Source organism: Canis lupus, chromosome 13, assembly GCF_003254725.2.
Source record: "Canis lupus dingo isolate Sandy chromosome 13, ASM325472v2, whole genome shotgun sequence".
NCBI lineage: Eukaryota > Metazoa > Chordata > Mammalia > Carnivora > Canidae > Canis > Canis lupus.
In genome coordinates, this window is record NC_064255.1 from 34527121 (window position 1) to 34547413 (window position 20293).

Genomic DNA, 20293 nt, shown 5'->3' on the forward strand with positions numbered 1-20293 from the left:
CAAACTGTGGTCAGATGATACCAGTCCGATAACTGGGGCTGATATGGTTAATGTGCACACAAGTGCTTTTACAGTAGCCAGATTAAGTTCTGCCCTGGAGAGGCAGGCAAGGCAAGCACCATCCTGGGGAGACCTGCTGTACCCAAAGCCTGCAGGTCACTCCAAGTATCAGCAGGAGTGGGAAGAAGACAAGCAGGGAAAGCATCCTGTGCCTTTGACATAGGATCATACTGACTCTGATCACAGTGGAGACAATACAGAAATAGTTCAAGAACACTCTCTGGCTCAGATGCAGTTGGGAGGGTCTCTTAGGTAAGAGCTCCCAATTTAGACAAAGTTGGCAAAGTACTTTGAAAATAAATCTGAACCCTGGAAGGGGCCATCTTTTTTGCATGCCTCTCCAAATTGTACTACAAAGTGCTTGAGATTTGGAAGGGGCTGGTATATCTGACTGCCACTTCTATATGTATTTTTATAAGATGCTTGTGTAAGGAATGACTGGTCTCAGCTGTAGTTTTTAAAGTGGCAACTTCCCAAATATGTTTCAATATTTCAAATGATCCACTCAACCCAAAAACGTTGCCAGGGTCTCTGACACTTCTTAGAGTACTCAGCAGAAGTGGCAGGTGCACTTCTACTGATGGAGCTCCATATGAACTTCATGTGAGGTGCATACTGGTCAGCTCAGGGATGTGGTCAGCCTGGGATGACAGGGACAAATGTGACACAGAGCAACTTCTAGATGCTTGGCCCTGGTTCTCTTCTCTGAAGAGAGATAATAAGAGAAATCCTCAAAATCCTCTTATGTCGCCCACCCCCACTCCTGAGACAGTCCAGTTCAGAGAAGAGAACCAGAGGTCTTACCTGGCAGGAAGTATCCTACAGAAGTTGTCAGCCCTAGGCAGGCTTCCTCCTGGGGGTCACCTGCTGGTATATCTCCTGCCCCAAATTTGCAAGCTCCGCCTTTCAGGAGGATTTCGAATAAGTACTCTCCAGACTGGGGTACAGAAAGAAATAGCTTAGAAAATTAATACCTAAGCAAATAAGTTTTGTTTAAAAGATAGAAAAGGGGTAAAAGATATAGTAGAAGCCATAGGTAAAGAACCAAAAAAGAAATAAACACCTTTTACCCTATCACCAAAAGTAAATGATTATCTTGGTTTATAGTATACTCTTCTAGACCAGTTCCATACATAAAATATTTAAATGACATAGATAACATTTGTCATTAATAATTCTATAAACTTGGGATCCCTGGGTGGCGCAGCGGTTTAGCGCCTGCCTTTGGCACAGGGCGCAATCCTGGAGACGCTGGATCGAATCCCACATCGGGCTCCCGGTGCATGGAGCCTGCTTCTCCCTCTGCCTGTGTCTCTGCCTCTCTCTCTCTCTCTCTGTGACTATCATAAATAAATAAAAGTTAAAAAAAATAATTCTATAAACTATATAGAAGAAGGAACACACACATTTCTGGCAACATTTAGCAAAGTTCTCACATATACAACAGGTGCTTCACAAAAGCTTGGGGCTTATTGCTTTTTGCTAATTTACAGAATATTAGGATGCATAAGTTTCTTAAATATCAGGTAAAATCATCCTTCCCACCTGTTTTACAAAGAGGAAAACCATGAAATGAATGAGTCCCCCCTAATATGATGAGAAATGAAATGGAAACCACAATTTGCAAACAAACCGTACCCTAACTGGCAAGATGGAGGAACTGTAGCCAATTATCAATTACAACAAAAAGCATCTAAATATAAATTGCCATAAAATCCATTCCTCCTTCAGTTCTATATATTCCACAGTGAGACCACAGCCATTGTTGTTGTGCTTCTGGAGATAAGCCCACAGATCAGCTACTTGTCTAATTTGCAGATTCTAGCCAATCTGTGCCCAGACCACTGTAGGACTCAGCCTTGCCTCAAAATCCTCTGTCACCCACCCCCACTCCTGAGACAGTCCAGAGACCATGCTAAGGGGTCCTCACTTTGGCCACCACGTTCCCTGGAGATCTTTATATGGGGGCTTCCACAAGGGTAATTTCATTTTTAAACAATGGATGTTATACAGAGGGTTTTTTTAATCCTTCAAAGACCCACTATTTCAGTTCTTTACTGGATAATACCAGCTTCCTCTTTGCTACATTTTCCTTTCATTTCAAGAGTAGGGAAAATTGCACATAAAGATGAGATTTTTTGGTTAGAATCCATTTATTTCTTTCCATCAAACTGTACACTTCTCTTTTAAGAAACTACATCTGAGCCTAGCAAAACATAAGGTAGGGTTTGCAATGCCACTTTGTTCCTGGTACCTGGACTCTTCCAGTGTGGGCCAAATGATCAGTTGTCCGGAGTCCTTGGTCTCCTGTGATGCCAGCCCTCACCTGTCTGGGCCCATGCTCATTATCTGGGCCCTGGGTGGCACCACCTGGGGACTGGCCATGGTGATATTGTCCCAGACTGGCTTGGAGGTAGCCTTACCAGTGTTTCCACCAAGGGCTCACAGGAGAGTAGATGTATCAGAGTCTTTAGATGATGTCCAGGCAAAGGCAGCCATGACTGCAAATCCAATAAATGCTTTTTACCAGGTGGCTCAGTAATCTTTTCTGCCTTCACTTTAATGGGATAAAGGACCCATCTCGTCTGCAAGTGGAGGTGGGGAGTATTTGGAATGGATATCAAGGAGCTTCTAGATCAGCCTCCTCCTCTCCCCCATCCCAGGCCACACTCACCACAGTCCCTTCTGGAAGGACCATTTAAAAAAGTAAATCAGGGTCACCTGAGTAGCTCAGTTGGTTGGGTATCTTTGACTCAGGTCATGATCCCAGGGTTCTGGGATCCAGCCCTGCATTGGGCTCTTTGCTCAGCAGGGATCCTGCTGCTCCCCCTGCTAGTGCTCTCTCTCTCTCTCTAATTAATTAATTAATTAATTAATTAATTGATTAATAATAAAATCTTTCAAAAATAAATAAAACAGTACATCAAATTGCATCACTCTTACTGGAAACCCCTCAAAGCCTTTCCTTCACACAGAAAATAAAACCTCAAGCTCTTCCCATATCCTTTGAGTTCCCGGTGATTTGTTCACTTGTCCTTTCTGACTGCATGGCACTCAGTGTGCTCCAGCCACCCTATCCTTCCCAAATACAAGCCTCCCCCATGCTGTGGGGTGTCACAGGTGGCTCTTCAGATGCCCCGGTTCCTCATCTCATTCAGGCTGCTGCTCCAAACTCACCACCTCACACCATCCTTCCCAGACCACCCTCTTCACACCAACATCCTCATCACACCCTGTCTCCGTGTCCTGACTGTCCCTCTTCAGGGCAATCTTCACTCCTGAGAGCATGCTTTTAACATCTGAAATTTCACACTGGAATACAAAATCCCTGAGAGCAAGTGCTGTGCACCCAGTGCCTAGAACAGCACCTGACACATCCAGGACACTCAGCAGGTACTTGTGGGGGGCTTGATGTGGGGCTTGATGCGGGGCACCCGTCTGTCTCCTACTGAGAGCCTCAAGGTGAACTGGGGGAAGAGAGAGGTTAGAACAATCCCAGTCCCATCCCATGTGCTGGGGGGTCTCTCCAGGCCCTCACTCGCACCGTGTCCAATGCTCACAACACGACAGGTGGAGAGCATCACTCCATTTTACAAAAGGAGACACTGAAGCGAGTTCTTCAGCAATTTAACCAGAGGTGCTGGGCTAGAAAGGAACAGAAGCAGATTCTCGCCCCTCATCTGCAGCGGAGGCTTCTCTGTAGCACCAGCCAGAAAAATGTCTTAAAGATCCCCTTCTTATGCAAAGATTCTTTGATTCTGAAAAACTGATTGAGCCATAATGCTGTTAGTTTTCTAGCAGTTCAGAGTCTCTTTCTGAAAGACAGTGTCTTTTCCCATTTCCTACTTCATTCAACTGAGCCAGCATCTTAGACAATTCACCCAGTGCCTTGTCTAAGATGCTTAGACAAACTTGGGGCAGGTTCTTCACCCAGCCTTCTTGTGCTTAGGACTGATGCAGTCCCATCAAGATTAGTGATTGAATCTCAAATCCTCTGAGCCCCCAGCCTGCCCCTGCCCTTGGATCTCTCTAGGATTTCTAGAAACCCAGAGGTAAGGCCCCCAACATCCATGGATGGTCCTGTTCCTCTAGCCTTCGTAGCTGGCAGCCCAGGCCTCCATAGCCCCTAGACCCGACAACCATGAACATGACACTGAGACCTCTGTGACTCCACGTAGGGACCAGCCTGGCTGGTCAGTGGCTTCCACTGACCAAGCTATCCTGGCTTTGCTCATGGAGTGGGAGACTCGTCCTCACTGACAATGATGTGGGCCCGTCTGCTTAGAATCCAAAAAGAGGTGTCTCCAGAAAAGAGGAGAAACAAATGAGTCACCTGCACTGTCCCCTTCTCCAATCCCATGCTCTGTGTGTCTCATGCTGCATGTTGGACTCTTGTACCTTCTCCAAGCTCACTCATGGCTCCCTCGAGCATGGCTCACTCTCATCGCCCTGTTCTTCTTGTCCCTGGTGATTAAAGTAATAATCCCAGCTGCCACCTACTGATCATACAGTGTGTACTTACGATGAGCATTCTGAGAGCTGAATACTTGGCATTCATCAGTCATATTCTCTGGAACAACCCCTTGGGACAGATATTTCTATTTCACAATGAGGAAAACTGGGATTGGGAGGTTTTCTGGTCCACAGTCTTGCAACTGGTAAAGACTGAGTCATTTCATGGTTTCAGAATGAATCAAGAAGCACAGAGTATCCCATGTGAACATGGAAAGCATCTCCTTTCTCTACCACCTGGGCACATAGTCTTTAAGGACAGAGACATATGAGCACCCTGGCACTGTTTATACATGTGAAGAATTGTGAAGAACTGCCAGTAGCCTAAGTGGCAGCCCAAACAAATGATGAAAAGCCCCAGTGGTGAGGTTTGGGGCAGTGGGGCAAGGGTGACAAGACTGTGCTTATTTTCATGTAAATGTGTCTGATGCATATTGTTAATGGAAAAAAAAAAAAAGCAGACTCTGGAAATGGTCTTCCAGTCTCATTTTCTAAAAGTTAATGCCTGGGGTGCCTGGGTGGTTCCGTCAATAAAGCATCTGCCTTTGGCTCGGGTCATGATCTAGGGGTCCTGGGATCAAGCCCCACATCGGACTCCCTGCTCAGCCGGGATCTAATTAATTAATTAATTCTGTAAAAATAAATAAAAGTTAATACCAAAGTGTTTCTTCTGCAGCTGTACAGATCTTTTCTGGACCTCTGAATGCATTTAAAGAGCGAGAGAAAGGGGATCTTTTAAGCAAAATAGAAGCAAACCATACACACTGTTCTACTACTTGCCTTCTTTTCACTTATGGGTCTCAGTTGCTTTAGATCCCTTTTCGTTGAAATGGCTTCACAGCATTTTCTGTATCCCATATTTCCCGAGAGCCAGGTGCATGCTAAGCGACACGCAGCCTCTCTCTGGTAGTTGATATGCTGTCCTTTATTTCAGTCTTCCTCCATGGGTGTGTATTTTTGTTTTATTTTTCTTGTTACAAGCAATACCACAACAGACACTCTGCATGTGTGTATTGCTCTGCTGTGTGTCCACAACATAAATTCCTAGAAATGACTTGACTTGGTCAGAGAATAAGCACAGCCTCAGTTTTGATAATTTTTTTTCCCCGTGAACACCTTAACTGTTAAGAGTCCAGTCACTAATAGAATGTGGACTTTTTCCTGTGTGGGAGGGAAAAGTTCATGGGGATTTGGAACAGAGATGTGGTTGGTCAAACAGGACTTAGCAAAGAAGGAGATGGCTGTGTGCAGAACACAGACTGTATCTGGCATGTTCCATGGATCGCCAAATGTTTTCCTCTTGACAGCTGGGATTCACAGGAAGCAACAAGATAGGTATCAAAATAATTCTTTTTTTAAAACAAGATGTATTTATTTATTTGAGAGAGAGTGAGCCTACCAGAGGGTGGGACAGAGGGAGAGAATATCAAGCAGATTCCCTGCTGAGCACAGAGCTTGATGTGGGGCTTGATCTCACAACCCCTTTATCATGACCTGAGCCAAAACCAAGTTGGATGCTTACTGGCTGAGCCACCCAAGTGCCCCTCAACAGTATTTCTAAGCAAGTGAATGTGAGGTAGGTGTTGCTAGCCCCAGCCTGCAGGTGAAAAGCCCAAAGCCACGGAGATTAAGACATTGCTTCACCCGCCCAGCCCGCCAGTGGTAGGGTTGCTGCCTGGAGGTCAACACATCCACCTGCTGTCTAGGTCAGAGGGAAGGAGCTCGGGGCTGGGAGTTGGGTAAGGAGAGCTTGTCGTGCTGCCTTCCTGCAATGAAAAGCCAGAGAGAGAGACAGTTAGAAAAACAAGAACAGAGTAGTAATGTCTGAGGTTTCCAGAGAGAGCCTTGGCTACAGAATGGCATTACCTATCCCTCTTGTTTAAGAAAAAAATAAATCCACTTTCTGAAATTGCATGTCCCTTTCTGTATTATAGGTATCACTCTTCCTTCCCAGTCTGCTGTGCAAGCATCCTTTGCCCTGGCCCTCTGGCTGGGCAGTATCAATCATTTTGACAAATTGCATGAGCTCGTATCCCTTGCCTGGCTTCTCAGTCGCCCACCTTTGCCAGGAGAGGGAAAGGATCTTGACAAGCATTTAAAGCATACAGAGTGATAAGGATGGGACTGTGGAAGCCAGGGGTGAGCTGGAGCCTCTGCACTGGTTCAGAAGAGCCAAGTGTCACCATCTCTTCTTAACTCCACATCCAGTGACAACATCAGGACCTTGGATTTGGCCACAGTGAGAGTATTTCTACTTCATTAAAATTGGCAAATGCTACAAAACAGGGCTTTTTTTCTAAACAGTCATTAAACATGGACCACTGGTGTAGACCCTAGAGGGGCCTTAGCTTGCAACTACTTGGCAGCCCTTTGGCCCAAGACTGGGAAACAGAGTTGGAAGGCACTGGGGCCCCATTTGCACCAGTGTTGGTGGCCCCCATCCAGGGCTCATTCTGTGAGCATCTACCACCTGCCTGGCCAACCCAGAAGCAGCTGTATGGAGACTAGAGCTTCCATTGTAGATGAGAAGTCATGGCCAGGCAGAAAGGCACTATCCAAAGGTCTGGTTCTTTAGGAAACAGGGAGCACCTGTTCTACAAGTGCCAGTCTGGGTTCCTCCCTTTCCACACCCTCCCTTGTCCCACTTCAGGCATGCACACCTCTGGCTTGGCCGGCATCTCTTCTCTGCTCCTCATGGCTGATTACTTCTCACCCTCCCTGTCTCCATGAGAGAATTACTGGCTCTCAGAAGAAAGCACATCCAGAAGCAGCTTGGTGTGCAGGCTTGGGTGAGGCAGGGCTCTGGCACAGGGTCTTTGATTCTCCCCAGTTCTGCCCTCCAGCAGGTGATGCTTTCCCCTTGGAGGTAGTAGAAGGTGACTATAGCAGTCCTGGGCTTCGAATCCACAGAAACAGCAATCAGTTCCTGCGGTATCTCCCTTAAGAGCCAGGATGCTTTTTTCCCAGAAGCACCCAGAAAAGCATTCTCTCACAGAGAATGATTCCTTAACTAGGTGACAAATCCTGAGAACAGGATAATCACATCCACCTGGCTAAGTCCTTTCTTCTTAAGTGGATCCCTGGTGAAATGTATGGTTGTATCCTGATTAACCAGGGTCTGCCCCGGAGCTGGGACTGGGATCAGGATCTCCTTAGGTACCTGGGAAAGGAGGGGAGAGGTGATACCTGTTAATACCCAGGACTGCAAACAAAGAGGCCATGGAAAAAAATGTCTGCAATGCAGCTTCCTAATCTAATGCTTGTATCCATTTCTGGCATATAGTAAGCATTGCGACAATGTCTGTGTGTTGGTGTTCTCCTGTGTGCTACAGGGCATACCTCCTTCTGAGCCCTAGTGAAAGGCTGTCAAGAGGCAACTTCCTGGACCTAAGGGTTACCTGCCTATAATCAGTAATGGGGGATTGGAAGCCCCTTGGGGCTCCTGGGAGAGGCAGCACTTCTTGCCAAAATATCTCCTAAAACGTAAGAAATTCATAGTTTTTGCAAGTATGGCTTTGAAGGATGCTGTTCCCAATCCCTCATCTCTAATTACAGGGCCTGTATCCTGGCTGGGAAGGAGGAGAGGGCATGAGTGTCAAAGTAGAATGAATGAATGAATAAAGAATGAATGAATGAAGAGTGATATTGTATCTCCTGCTTTTGAGGAGCCTATAGTCCAATAACGCATTTCAGAGCTGTTCACGGATTTGCAGCTCTGGGCAGCGAGCGCTGTGACTGACGTGTGCGTAAGGTAGCAGGTGCTCGTGGCCAGAAAGTAATTGCCAACTGGAACAAGGAGGTGTTCACCAGGCAGGAGATGGTCAGGCCGGAATTCCAAAGATGAACACGGATTTTCAGATTGGCAAGCGAGTGGTGGGCATTCCCATTAGATGAAGGTAGCATATCTTAGTGAGTCGCTGACTTAGGATTTGACTCAAGAGTTTCTTCCATGAGCTATACCCCACCCCTCACAGCAAATGCTGGAGATTCCAGAAATCCAGAATAACAGGTGCATCCCGATACAGTCGCAGTCTAGCCCCTGGTGGAGCCCACTCATTGCAACAAGCCTGGAAGCTACTACCCAGGCGCTCAGTTCCAACAGCTTATGTACCATCCACCCTTTTCTCTGCACTCATAGAATTATACAGTTATTTATAGTCAATATATTGTGAAACGTAATTTTTCTTTCACAAAGTCATAGCTACTTTGTATCAAGAGAAATAAGTAAATTGAGGGCATAAGCAGCATACCATGATTGCATTTCTTCCAGGTTGTTTTCCCTGCCACAAAGAACACTACGAAGATATCCTTGTACATCCATCCTTACATGCTGGTAATTTTATTTCTATAGCATATATTCCCCAAAGTGGATTATTGGGTCAAAAATTAGATGCGTTTTTAATTTTAATAGAACAGATTACTTTCTAAAACGACCGCAGTAATTTATAATCCCATCAGCAATATAGGAAAAGTCCGTTTTCCTTTAATCCCTTGCCAGCCATGAATTTTACAAATCCTATTAATTTCTGTCAGTTGGATGGTCAGCAGTCATATCTCATACTTAATTACATTCTCGTTTCCCGGCTCTGAGGGAGATTGAGAAGGTAGTTGCCTTTTGCCGCTGGGTGACGGCCGCAGTAGAGGTGGGCCAGGCCTGCAAGTCAGCCTTGCAACCCATGGGCGCCGCTCTTCCTTCCGCTCTGTCTGGGGTGGGTGGCTCCAGTGAACCAGGGCTGCTGCTTCTTGCAGAATATTATGCAGAAGAAATGGGAGCCATGTACACTGCTGGTGGGAATGAAAACTGGCGAGCTGCAGCTGTGGAAAATACTATGGAGCTCCTCAAAAAATTCCAAATAGAACTACCATATACTCTAACCATCCCACTCCTGGGTATTTATCCTAAAGAATTAGAAGCCCAATTAGAGCCTCAATTGGGTGGCGCAGTTGGTTTAGCATCTGACTCTTGATTCCAGCTCAGGTCATAATCTCAGGGTCGTGGGGTCGAGTCCTACCTCCTGGCTTTCAGTGGGGAGACTGCTTGAGGATTCTCTCTCTCCCTTCCCCTCTGCCTCTATCTTTCCCCCCCCCTCTCTTTTTCTCTCTCTCAAATCTTAAAAAAATAAAAGCAGAGACTCAATGAGATATTTGCACATCCACTTTCACAGCAACACTATGCAAAATAGCTGAGAGGTGGAAGCAACCCAGATGTCCATTGACAGGTGGATGATAAACAAAATGTGGTGTATACGTGCAATGAAACATTATTCAGCCTCCAGAAGGAAGAAAATGCGGACACCTGCTATGACACAGATGAACCTGGAGGTCATGATGCTGTGGTAACAGTAGCCAGTCACGAAAGACAATGACTGTGAAGCCACTTGTACCTGGTACCTGCCTTTTGTAGAAACAGAAAGTAGAATTGTGACTGCCAGGGACTGGGGTGAGGTGGGGAAGGGGAGCTGGTGTTTCTTGGGAACAGAGTGTCCAATTGAGGAAAATGAAGAGAGTTCTGGAGGTGGATGGTGCTGATGGTTGCACAAAAATGTGAATGTGCTTAGCGCCACGAGCTGTACACTTTGTGATTAAGATGATAAATTTTAATTCATATTATCTGACACAATTTAAAAATATACAAGATGAAACACAGGAGAATTATACACACATACATTCAACTCAGAGAATACAATAGTAGAGGAACAGTGAGGACCCGCCACCCGTACAAGAGCTGGCACGTTGCTGATGCGGTTTTACAAGCCTGTAAATATATATAACCCCACCTGAATTCTGGGGTGCTGACACAGAGGCAGGGAGACAGACATCATCCTTTGGGGGAGCTCTGCAGCTTCATTCCAGGGTTGGTTGAAAAGGTGAGGGTGGGCTCTGGAAATGTATGCTAAACCTTTTGAGATTTTTTTTTCTCTAATTTTATTTGTTTTACTTCCCAATTTGGAACTTGTTCTCACTTTTCCTGTTTATTTCTAATCTTTTAGAGGTGGTCTTTGACGTCTTACGATTAACGTTACTTTACGCATCCTAAGAGTAATTAAGAATGTAAATTTATTTCCCAAATAATACAAATAAATCGTTATCAGCTTGATTCTGATAAATCCCTCCTAACTTACATGCAATTATGTTGGCATTTGATTACGTCTCTTAAACCACATATATTTTAATGATCGTTATTGAGTAGCAGGAATGCTTGTCGCATCTGTGTACTCACTGTGCTGGCTTCCTGGGGTCAAGTCCATGGTTTCCTAGATCCCTTGACGACTTCTTTCCTCGTTTTCTCTCCAATTTCACCGGATGACATCCTTCATATCCTGTGAGGAGACAACTTAAATTGTTCTGGATATCCACTTCCAATGAGTATATTTGACTTCAGATCTGCTTCCACCCTTGACCTTCACCGCGTCTGTCACCTAAGTACCCGATCCCCCTGGTTCTCTGAAGGAGAATTATGTCCCTTCCTAACCTGAAGCCCTCCTGTGAGCACTCTAAACTCCACCTTCCCTGTCTGCTTCTCCAGTTTTCACTCCACTGTCCAATTTCCCTCTTCTTCTGGAATTCCCTCAGTCCTATTGCCTGCCCAGTTCATTTGTCTTTATAGGCTTATAGCATTTTACATCCTTAATCCCCTTTATAGCCATCTTCTTCTGCAAAAGAACTAAATGTGTTCACTCTCAACCACACTCAACAGTAAATCCAGAAACACCCATTGGGTGGGTAGTCCAGCCTTTCTCGGTGCAAATTTATATTTTTTATTATATATATTTATTATATATATAAATATATAATATATATTTTTATAATATTTATTTATATTCTAAAATATAAATTTTTTATATTTTAGAAACAGAGCCCACTTCCTCATGTCTGGGTACTTAGCTATCATGGTGTCCTCCAAGCTTCTCTCGCCATCCGTATCTGACCAGCAAACTGTCACTCTCTGGGTCTCGGCTCAGATGCCAGCTTCTGTGGGGACTTTTGTGTAAGTTAAGATGTTGTGAGTTAAGACTTTGTCTCTGCTCCCAAAGCATTGGCACTTACTGTCACAGCAGCGACCACGTGTCCTGCGATTTTCTTATTATTGCTTTGTGCAGCCACTGGACTAAGAGATTCACAACAGGCGGCTACTATGTGAGTTACACTCTTAGATTGTCAGTTCCAAGCTTAATGCCTGGATCATATCAGGTGCCAGGATAATATCCGTTGAAATAAAGAAAAGCTAAGCGTGTGTGTATAATAAAGATACTCCTTTAGACTTAATATGCTTTTTTTTATCCTTTCCAACTACGACCTTTACTCTTAGATTAGCTTTTACACAAGAGGGAGGATTACACAGCATAACACTAACAGAACAGTCAGATTGTTTTCCTGAGAAAGTGATGTACAAATGTGTGTATGGCCTTCTTACCATTTCAGTAACTGGAGATGGAGTCCTTAGTTCTTAAAGGTTCTGCTAGGGGCACCTGGCAGGCTCAGTCAGTGGAGTTTGGAGCTCTCAATCTTGGGGTTGTGAGTTCAAGCCCCATGTTGGGTGTAGAGATTACTTAAATAAATAAACTTAAAAGAATTATTCTAAAATTTCTTAAAATGTCATCTCCTTCCCACCATTTGGCTTGGTCAGAAGGAAAAAGAACATGAGATAAAGTGTGTGTGAAATAAATCTTCTTCCCCTCCATCCAGGAGCAGGATATGAAGAAGAAAGGAAGAGTTATTGTGTCCATATTTATTTATTTATTCCTATTTGACAAAACTGAACCCAGACTGCAGTCACTTTTGTACTATGACTTCTTTTTTTACCTGCCATGATCTCATGAGCGTTTTCTTATGTCACTAAGAATCTTTGCAGGGACACCTGAGTGGCTTGGTCAGGTAAGCATCTGTCTCTTGATTTCAGCTCAAGTCATGATCTCAGGGTCATGGGATTGAGCCCCACATTGGGCTCCATGCTGAGTGAGGAGTCTGCTCAAAGTTTCTGTCTCTCCTCTCCCTTCTCTCGCCACCCTCTGCCTCACACATGAGAGAGATTTCTCTTGCAAACATGATTTACTTATGACCATTTGGCATTTTATTACATGGACACACTATCATTTATGTATCAGGGATTCGGGTTTTTCATCTCTAAATGGGGATAGAGACAGTGGAAATACTGTGTAAAAAGAGCATTGCTCAGGGCTGGCCACATAAGAGGTGCAATTAAACATGAGTGTTTTTCTCCTTCTTCTCCTTTCTCTTCAAAGTTGAAGCACTTTTCCAGAATGCATGTGCCCAGAAGCCTAAGGATCCCTGCCTCTAATAGTCCAGAGATTATTACAGCTCCTGAGTCTCAAAAAAGACTCTCAAAAGCTTGTCTGCTGGGTGAGATGGAATAGTGGCAGGTGCATTATGCAGATGGTGCTGTAGACCCAACCATTTCCCTGCCCTCCCTCCATCTCCCCCTACTTAATGATGTTCCTCATAGTTTTAATTGGACCACAGTTTCAATTACACTTAATTGCTTTCCTCAGAGGCAGCCAGGACAGAAGGTCAGATCCAGTTAACTTCAGCCCTGGATCAAGAATGGTGCCTACATTTTGCAATATGTAAGGATATCAAATCAACACATTGTACACCTTAAATTTACAGTGTCATAAGTCAATTATATCTCATTAAGTTCAAAGAATAAAAGTTTTTTTTTTAAAACAGAACAGCTCTTGACCTGAATTGTAAGAATAGTTAGCTACCAAGGTCTTCAAGGAGTGAAAATAAATTTGGCAGGTGGGATAGGACTTTTTGCATTTGTTTCCACATAGATCAATAGGTAAATAGATACATAGCTACCAGGCATTGGCTTTGTGGCTCTTAAATAAAACTAACGTTTCCTGAAGTAAAGGGTTCTTTCCTTCTCTCGCTCCCTCTCTCTCTCTCTCTCTCTCTCTATATATATATATATATATATATATATATAAGCCACTCAGGTGTCCGTGTCCCTGCAGAGAGAGAGAGAGAGAGAGAGATGTATAATATTATTTAGTAACAAAAAATCAATGTTAAAAGGTATAAGGAAACATTTATTGGTATCTAAATATAAAACAGGAGAGTTTATTTTCGGTAGAAAATACCGAATATTGAGGCATCTGGGTGGCTCAGTGGTTGAGCATCTGTCTTCAGCTCAGGTCATGATCCCAGGGTCCTGGGATTGAGTCCTGCATCGGGTTCCCTGCAGGGAGCCTGCTTCTCCCTGTGCCTGTGTCTCTGCCTCTCTCTGTGTGTCTTTCATGAATAAATAAATAAAATCTTAAAAAAATACCAGATATTAAAACGTGCAATCTTTAACCAAAACAAGTCAATGTTGAGGCTGTATGTGGATGTACTTAGAGATGTATGATGCATTTATCTAAAGAAATGTTTGAAGACATGCACAAATGTATGCATTCATTCTGCAAACACTTTTGTTTTTTTGTTTTTTGTTTTTTGTTTTTGTTTTTGTTTTTTGCAAACACTTTTGTATATGCCTCCTTGACATATACCTAGAGCTCTCTGTTTCAAATCTACGGTTATTTCCTTCCCTCTCTCCTAACACCACTAAGATGTTAAAAGGCAGCTTTCAAAGTAATCATAATCAAGCCTTGTACACAGTTGTAAAACGAACAATGTCAAAAGATTTTATTAAGTTCATTAGTTAATGAGAGATCTGCTAAGATATTAAAACTTCTCAAGAGAAAAACTTGAAATACAGAATCAAAACTCAGTAGTGGGACGCCCGGGTGGCTCAGCAGTTGAGCATCTGTCTTTGACTCAGGGCATGATCTCGGTTCTGGGGATTGAGTTCCACGTCGGGCTCCCCACAGGGAGGCTGCTTCTCCCTCTGCCTGTGTCTATGACTCTCTCTCTCTCTCTCTCTCCCTCTCTCTCTCTCTGTGTCATAAATAAATAAATAAATAAATAAATAAATAAATAAATAAATAAATCTATCTTTTTTTTAAAAACCTCAGGAATGCTGAAATGAATTTGCTAATGGAGGCAAAATCCATTCACTGGCCAATCACATGTAATGTTTGAAATAAGCTCTTCCATTGGGTAGGGGTGGAGGGTGGAATCCATCACATCACCACCAGATGAAATCCAAAATTCATTTACACCTCTATGGAAAAAAAATTGTCTTCACCCTCAAGGTTGTCTGTTATAACTTACAGTTAAGCCCAGGTGAAAATCCTGAAGGACTCAGACCCTGATGCACGCAGATAACCCCAAGGGGTTTGCTGGGTGATGCCCAGTGTTCCATCCGAAGGCTACCCCCATGCCTTTTTGTACATTTCCATCTTTCAGGATTTTTCCTGGCAGTGTGATTAAAAGAGCACCAGTTCTGGAGGGAAAAGATAGGAATTCTAGACCTGGACGCCCTAGTTCATCTATGTGAACTCAGAATGAATTACGTGATTCTTTCCAGGATGTCATGGAAGGAAAACATCCTGGGACTTTAATCTTGGAGGATTAGTAAGAATTTGTCAGAGATGACACGTGGTTGCGTGCACTGGCCCTGCCAGGAAGGCACACGAGGTGAGGTCAAGGAGCCACAGATCTAATCCTGATATTCCTGACAGAAAATATAAGATTATATTTGTCCCTCTGTTTTCTCACCTATGGAAATTTCTGACCTACATACACCAAGGAGAAGCCGCGAGAATCACATGAGTTCATATTTGGGAAAAGCATTTTTAGGTCTTCAAAGGACTGTGAATTTTTAAGTTCTAAGTGTGCTGGTGCTTTACATATATTACGTCACTGAATCCTCCCCACGATTCTATGAGTTGGTGGCCACCGGCTTCCTGTGGTCCGAGTCTTAGAGCAATGGTAGTCACTTGCCCAAGGTTCACACAGCCGCAGAGCATTAGAGTCTAGGGGTGAATGCTGGCAGCCTCTGACTACGGCAGCTGAAATTAAAAGTAGAATGTTGAATAATACACCACAGCAGCCTGGAGGGGGAGGGGTCCAGTGGTGTGGGTCAGGCTCTATCCTCGGCCCTCTTCCCTTCAAGACGTTTCATTCCCTGATTTATTTACTCATTGGCTAACTTATTCCATTGTCCTCTGCTATCACTGCGCTATTCGACAGGTATCTGGCTTACTCTACATTAGAGAAATTACACTTCCAAACCTCTATGCAGATCACATTAGCTTCACTTATCAGTGAGGAAATTGAGGCCTGAAAATCCAAGTAACTTTGTGAAGGTCAGACAGCCAGTGTGTTGTGAGCTGGGACTAGAGTCTGGGAATCCTTCTAGACTATGACCTGTGAAGTCCATATTCAAGCCCTGCCTGAGTGACTACAAGCTCTCACAGCCTGGCTGTCCTGCTGCAGGACCCTTGTCCCCCTGCCCTGTGGCCTTCCATGCCCCCTGGCCCCACCCCAGTGTCCCTGTGGCAGGTGTCTTACCCATGGGCTCGAGGCCCATTCCCATCACTCCTTGGTTCTATGAAATTACAAACCAAACACAGCCCCTCCTATAAGCTCCTCCCAGTCTCCCTAGACCCACGGGGTCCTACTTTTCTTCTTCCTTTCCAGCCTCAGGAAGCACTTCCCCAAATATGCCCCTTGCTCTCATTTGGAGTCTCACCATCAGGTTCTGCCCTGAACTAACATTAGTTGGTCTCTTTAGGCTATGATTCATGCCCCTACCACAGTTTATGGTTCTTTGAGGAGGAGACAAGAAGGGCACCAGGGCACCAGTCTCCTGGAGTTCTTTGGAGGATTAAATTAGTGCAGGTAAGGAGCTCAGAGTGGTGCATGGCTCCTTGTAAGCACCCAATTCACATGCAGCTTGGTGGATATTGTTGTCTTTCTCCCTGCCATAAGCTGCCTTCTGGGCCTGGTGCACCTGCCCAGCCACCTCCACACTCAACCTCCATCGACGGCAATCCTTGTTGATCTTAAATACTCAGGTTGTTGTTCTAAGGAGCCTTGACTGGGTGACCAGCCTGGGAGGGTGGCCCATCCGGGCTTTAATCACACCATGCTTTCTTTAGCTAAGTACTCCCCATCCTGCCTTGTGGCTACCCCTTATTGTCATTCTCTGTCTTTGACCTGTCAGCTCCACAGTCAACTCTCTTTGCCTACATGCCCCTTACACACGACTCTGTGCTCGGCACACAGTAGGAGCTAACTATGTGTTTGTTAAGTGAATGAACACAAGATTCACATCTCTCACACTATCAAGGGATGGCCAAGCAGTGGAGTTATTTATGCTAACTGGGTCATTCTTCCACAATTACATTAAAATCTTGATTATCTTGGGGATTGGAAATAGATTGCATCTCCATTTTGAATGAACAAGAAGGCAAATGGATCATTAGAATAATGAGAAGGAAATACAATCTATGACATTTAAAGGGCACTGGCAGGATCCAGACCCCCAAGTCAATGACTCCTGCAGGTGACATTATCAAGTTTGGTGGGTCATGGCATCACGGAATTAAATGAAGCCATGGAGGTGATTTCATCTAACGCATTCATTCTATCCTGGATCACTTGAGGCCAAGAGGAGAGGAGACTCAGCCAAAAAAGTTTTTAAAAGACCTGTGCTAGAGACTGGTTTCCTAGCTCTCCCCTAAATGACAGGATTCTGTGATGTTCACAGCAACCTGTGCTCCAACCACATAAAGCTCTTATCCACAGCCGATGGCTGACATCTTCTGAGCGTGAGACATCTGAGCTGAGTTACTTTCCTACCATTGATGGGCTCTTACTCTTAACCAGGGCACACTTTGCACATGTCACACATGGTCCTGAGGGAACTAATCACTGTCCATGCAGCTCCACTGGGCATAGACAGCTGGGAGTGTGTGTGTCTGGCTTCATCTGGACTCCTCCCCCTGCGTCTTTATTTGCTGATTTTAATCTGTGTCCTTTTCCTGTAATAAACTGTAACCATGACTATAACAGCTCATCTCCATGAAGGACTCAGTGAGTTCTTCTAGTGAATCACTGAACATGATTATAGTCTTAGAGACACGGCCAGACACGGCCCCTATTCCATTTATCAATGTGTCCCATGCCAGTTGAGGATGCCCTATCAGGACAGAAAACACATGGTGTGGACTGGGTGAACTGATAGTGTCAGCTTTAACTATATAATAAACCCAAACTTTGTGGCCTAAACAACTATTTCTGGAGGCTCCTGAGTGGCTCAGCTGGTTAATCCCCTGACTCTTGGTTTGGGTCGTGATTATGATTCAGGTCATGATCTCAGAGTCCGGAGCTGAAGCCCCATGTCGTTGGGCTCACACAGCTCAGAGGGGAATCTGCTTATCTCCCTCTCCACTGTCTCTCCCCATGTTCATGCTCTCTCTCTCTCTCTGAAATAAATAATTACAACTTTAAAGAAAACAACAACAACAATAAAAACCTAACTCTTTCTGTAGTCATGATCCTATAGGTTTCAATGTGGGTTGGACTCAGCCAGGCTGTTCTGCTCTCAACTGGACTCATGCATGTGGCCGACTATGAATCACCCAGTGGTTCTGCTTCAAGATTTAGCTGGATGCCAGATAGGGCAATGAGGAAGACTGGACCATTTGTCTCCCTTTATACAGAAGTCTTATTCTGGTTTGTCACATGGCAGTGGGATTCCAAGAGCTGCAAGAGAACAAGCCCCAGTGGGCAAGCACTTGTTAAACCTCTGCTTCCATCATTGGATTTCCAATCCACTTCCATCAGTGGATCGCTAATATTCACTGACCAAAGCCAGTCACATGGTCAACCCAGATCCAAGGGGTAGAGAAGCAGACTCTGTGCCATCACATTGCCAAGGTGCAAACACAGGGAAGGCTTTGCAGTCATTTTTATAATTTACTGCACTACAACCCTCGTGCACTTCCAGAAGTCTGGCATCACAAGACAGTAAAGTGGCAGAGAGCAGGCTCTGTGCTGGGTAACTGAGAGCCTGAGGACTTCATCATACCAGTCCCCGCCTGGTGCAAAATTGTCCCAGCAGCTGGGTCAATAAAAAAGGCAAAACAAATACCCCCACTACTCACCACAGATCAGCAAACAACAGTTTATTGTTTGGTCTAAATAAATCAATAGGGATGTTAAAATCAAAAACAAACAGAAGCCAGCCTGGAGAATTCCCTGAGCAGACAAAACCAGTTTAGTCCTACAAGCAAAGCTTATAATTTAGCTTATTTTGCAAGACAAACTTGATCTGGGTCATTTCTTACTTATGCCTCTGGAAATCATAAGCAAAACTTATACCATTTTCCCAAGATTGGTCTGAGGTATAAGGCCAATTCCCCATCACGTAAGAAAGTTCTAATATAACCAATCACTGTGAAGAATAAGCAGTCAATACTTTCCCACTATCACCATATTAAGCTGCTTTATAACATTATACACCTGAGCCTCATTCTGTGTTTTGGTTTGAGTCATCCCGATTTACACACTGTCTTTTGGTGTATGCGTAAAGACTTAGTGATTACTGCTTAGTTTTACTTCTGTTTTTTCTGAACTCTTGGCAGGGACGATTATTCTAATATCATTAAGCCTTATCAGAAGTGCCTTATACTTAATGCTTTACAGAATCCCTTCCAAATCTGTCCTGTGCTTGTGTCCTCAGGATGACTTTATGAGTTAGAGGCTCTTCTGCCCATTTTTTTTAGGTAAGGAAGTCAAGGCACAGAGAGAATAGATGTAAGTGCCCTCCCGTCCGGTTCATACTCTATGTCTGATTCCAACATCACCCCCTCAGTGCTCTGCTCCTTTATTCACTACCCTCTATTTGGTAAAATAGGCACTGCCCCCTTTTTACAGATGGGGAGGTAGAGACTCACAGCATCTGATAAACAAGAGGCTGAAACACGTCTGAGAGTCACTGCCTGTGTACATGGTCACATTTGTCAAGACTTCATTACGTCCTCTGGGTGCGTGGGCAACACAGCAGGGACATACTCAGGGCTTTCTTTCAAGGTGTTCCAAGCCATTGCAAATACAACTTTGCAGGTTTTTGCTGTTTTGTTTGTTTGGGATTAGGTAGCAACCAAAGATGCATGGATCTGGGCATGAAAATCTCATTTGGAGTAGGTGGTTCAAAATATGTGCAAAGAGGAATAATCACAGTTTGGAGAAGAGAAACAGAGAAAGAGACAAATACAACCAGATGGTCTGAGGGCAGGAATGCAATGCTCACAACACTGGCCTCTCCTGTGACAGTGCTGGGCTCTGGGGCCATGGGGACAAACATCCCCACCTCAGCTTCTGCCTTGAGGAGCTGCCAGATGAAGAGCAGGCTAGAGATTTGTACTGGCATGAGAGGTGTGTTATAGGGAGCCCACAGCAGGCTCGAGGTCTTTCAGAAGTGGCCATGTCATTTTTGCATGTTAGGGTATCAGGAAAGTGGTCATTGGTCCTGATTTTCCACACCCTCCCTATATCAGAATGACCATCCCACTCTGCCATGTGACCTGCCACCACAGCCCAGGGGCCTGGGAAGAGCCTTGCCCAGAATCAGACTTAATAAGCCAGGGGACAATAGGGACATGGAGGTCCATCCATTTCAACACCAAGTGTCAGGAGGTGCTCCATCTCCTTGTCTGCTTTGCTCCTTTCATGCCCCCTCCTCAAGAAGCAGACACAGCCTTGGGAAGCTGCTGGCCTGGGAGCAGAGACATTGGAGCAAAGCCAAACCCGGCCCTCAATCGAGTATGTGAGAAATAGGCATCTTGACTGCTCAAAGCCAGATTTT

At 44.6% G+C, this 20293-nt stretch overlaps 1 long non-coding RNA gene across 2 annotated transcripts; it reads right to left on the bottom strand.

The window, feature by feature from the left end:
• Positions 1-5245: 5245 nt before the first annotated feature.
• LOC112662324 (uncharacterized) lies at positions 5246-11570 on the bottom strand. Of its 2 annotated transcripts, none has more exons than XR_004814289.2 (4): positions 11454-11570; positions 10793-10892; positions 7233-7732; positions 5246-6338 (listed from the first exon to the last, which is right to left on the bottom strand). It is a non-coding gene; the product is annotated as an uncharacterized LOC112662324 (long non-coding RNA). The 2 variants fall into 2 exon arrangements; XR_004814284.2 differs by having other exon boundaries at positions 11436-11570.
• Between the last annotated feature and the right edge of the window lie 8723 nt (positions 11571-20293).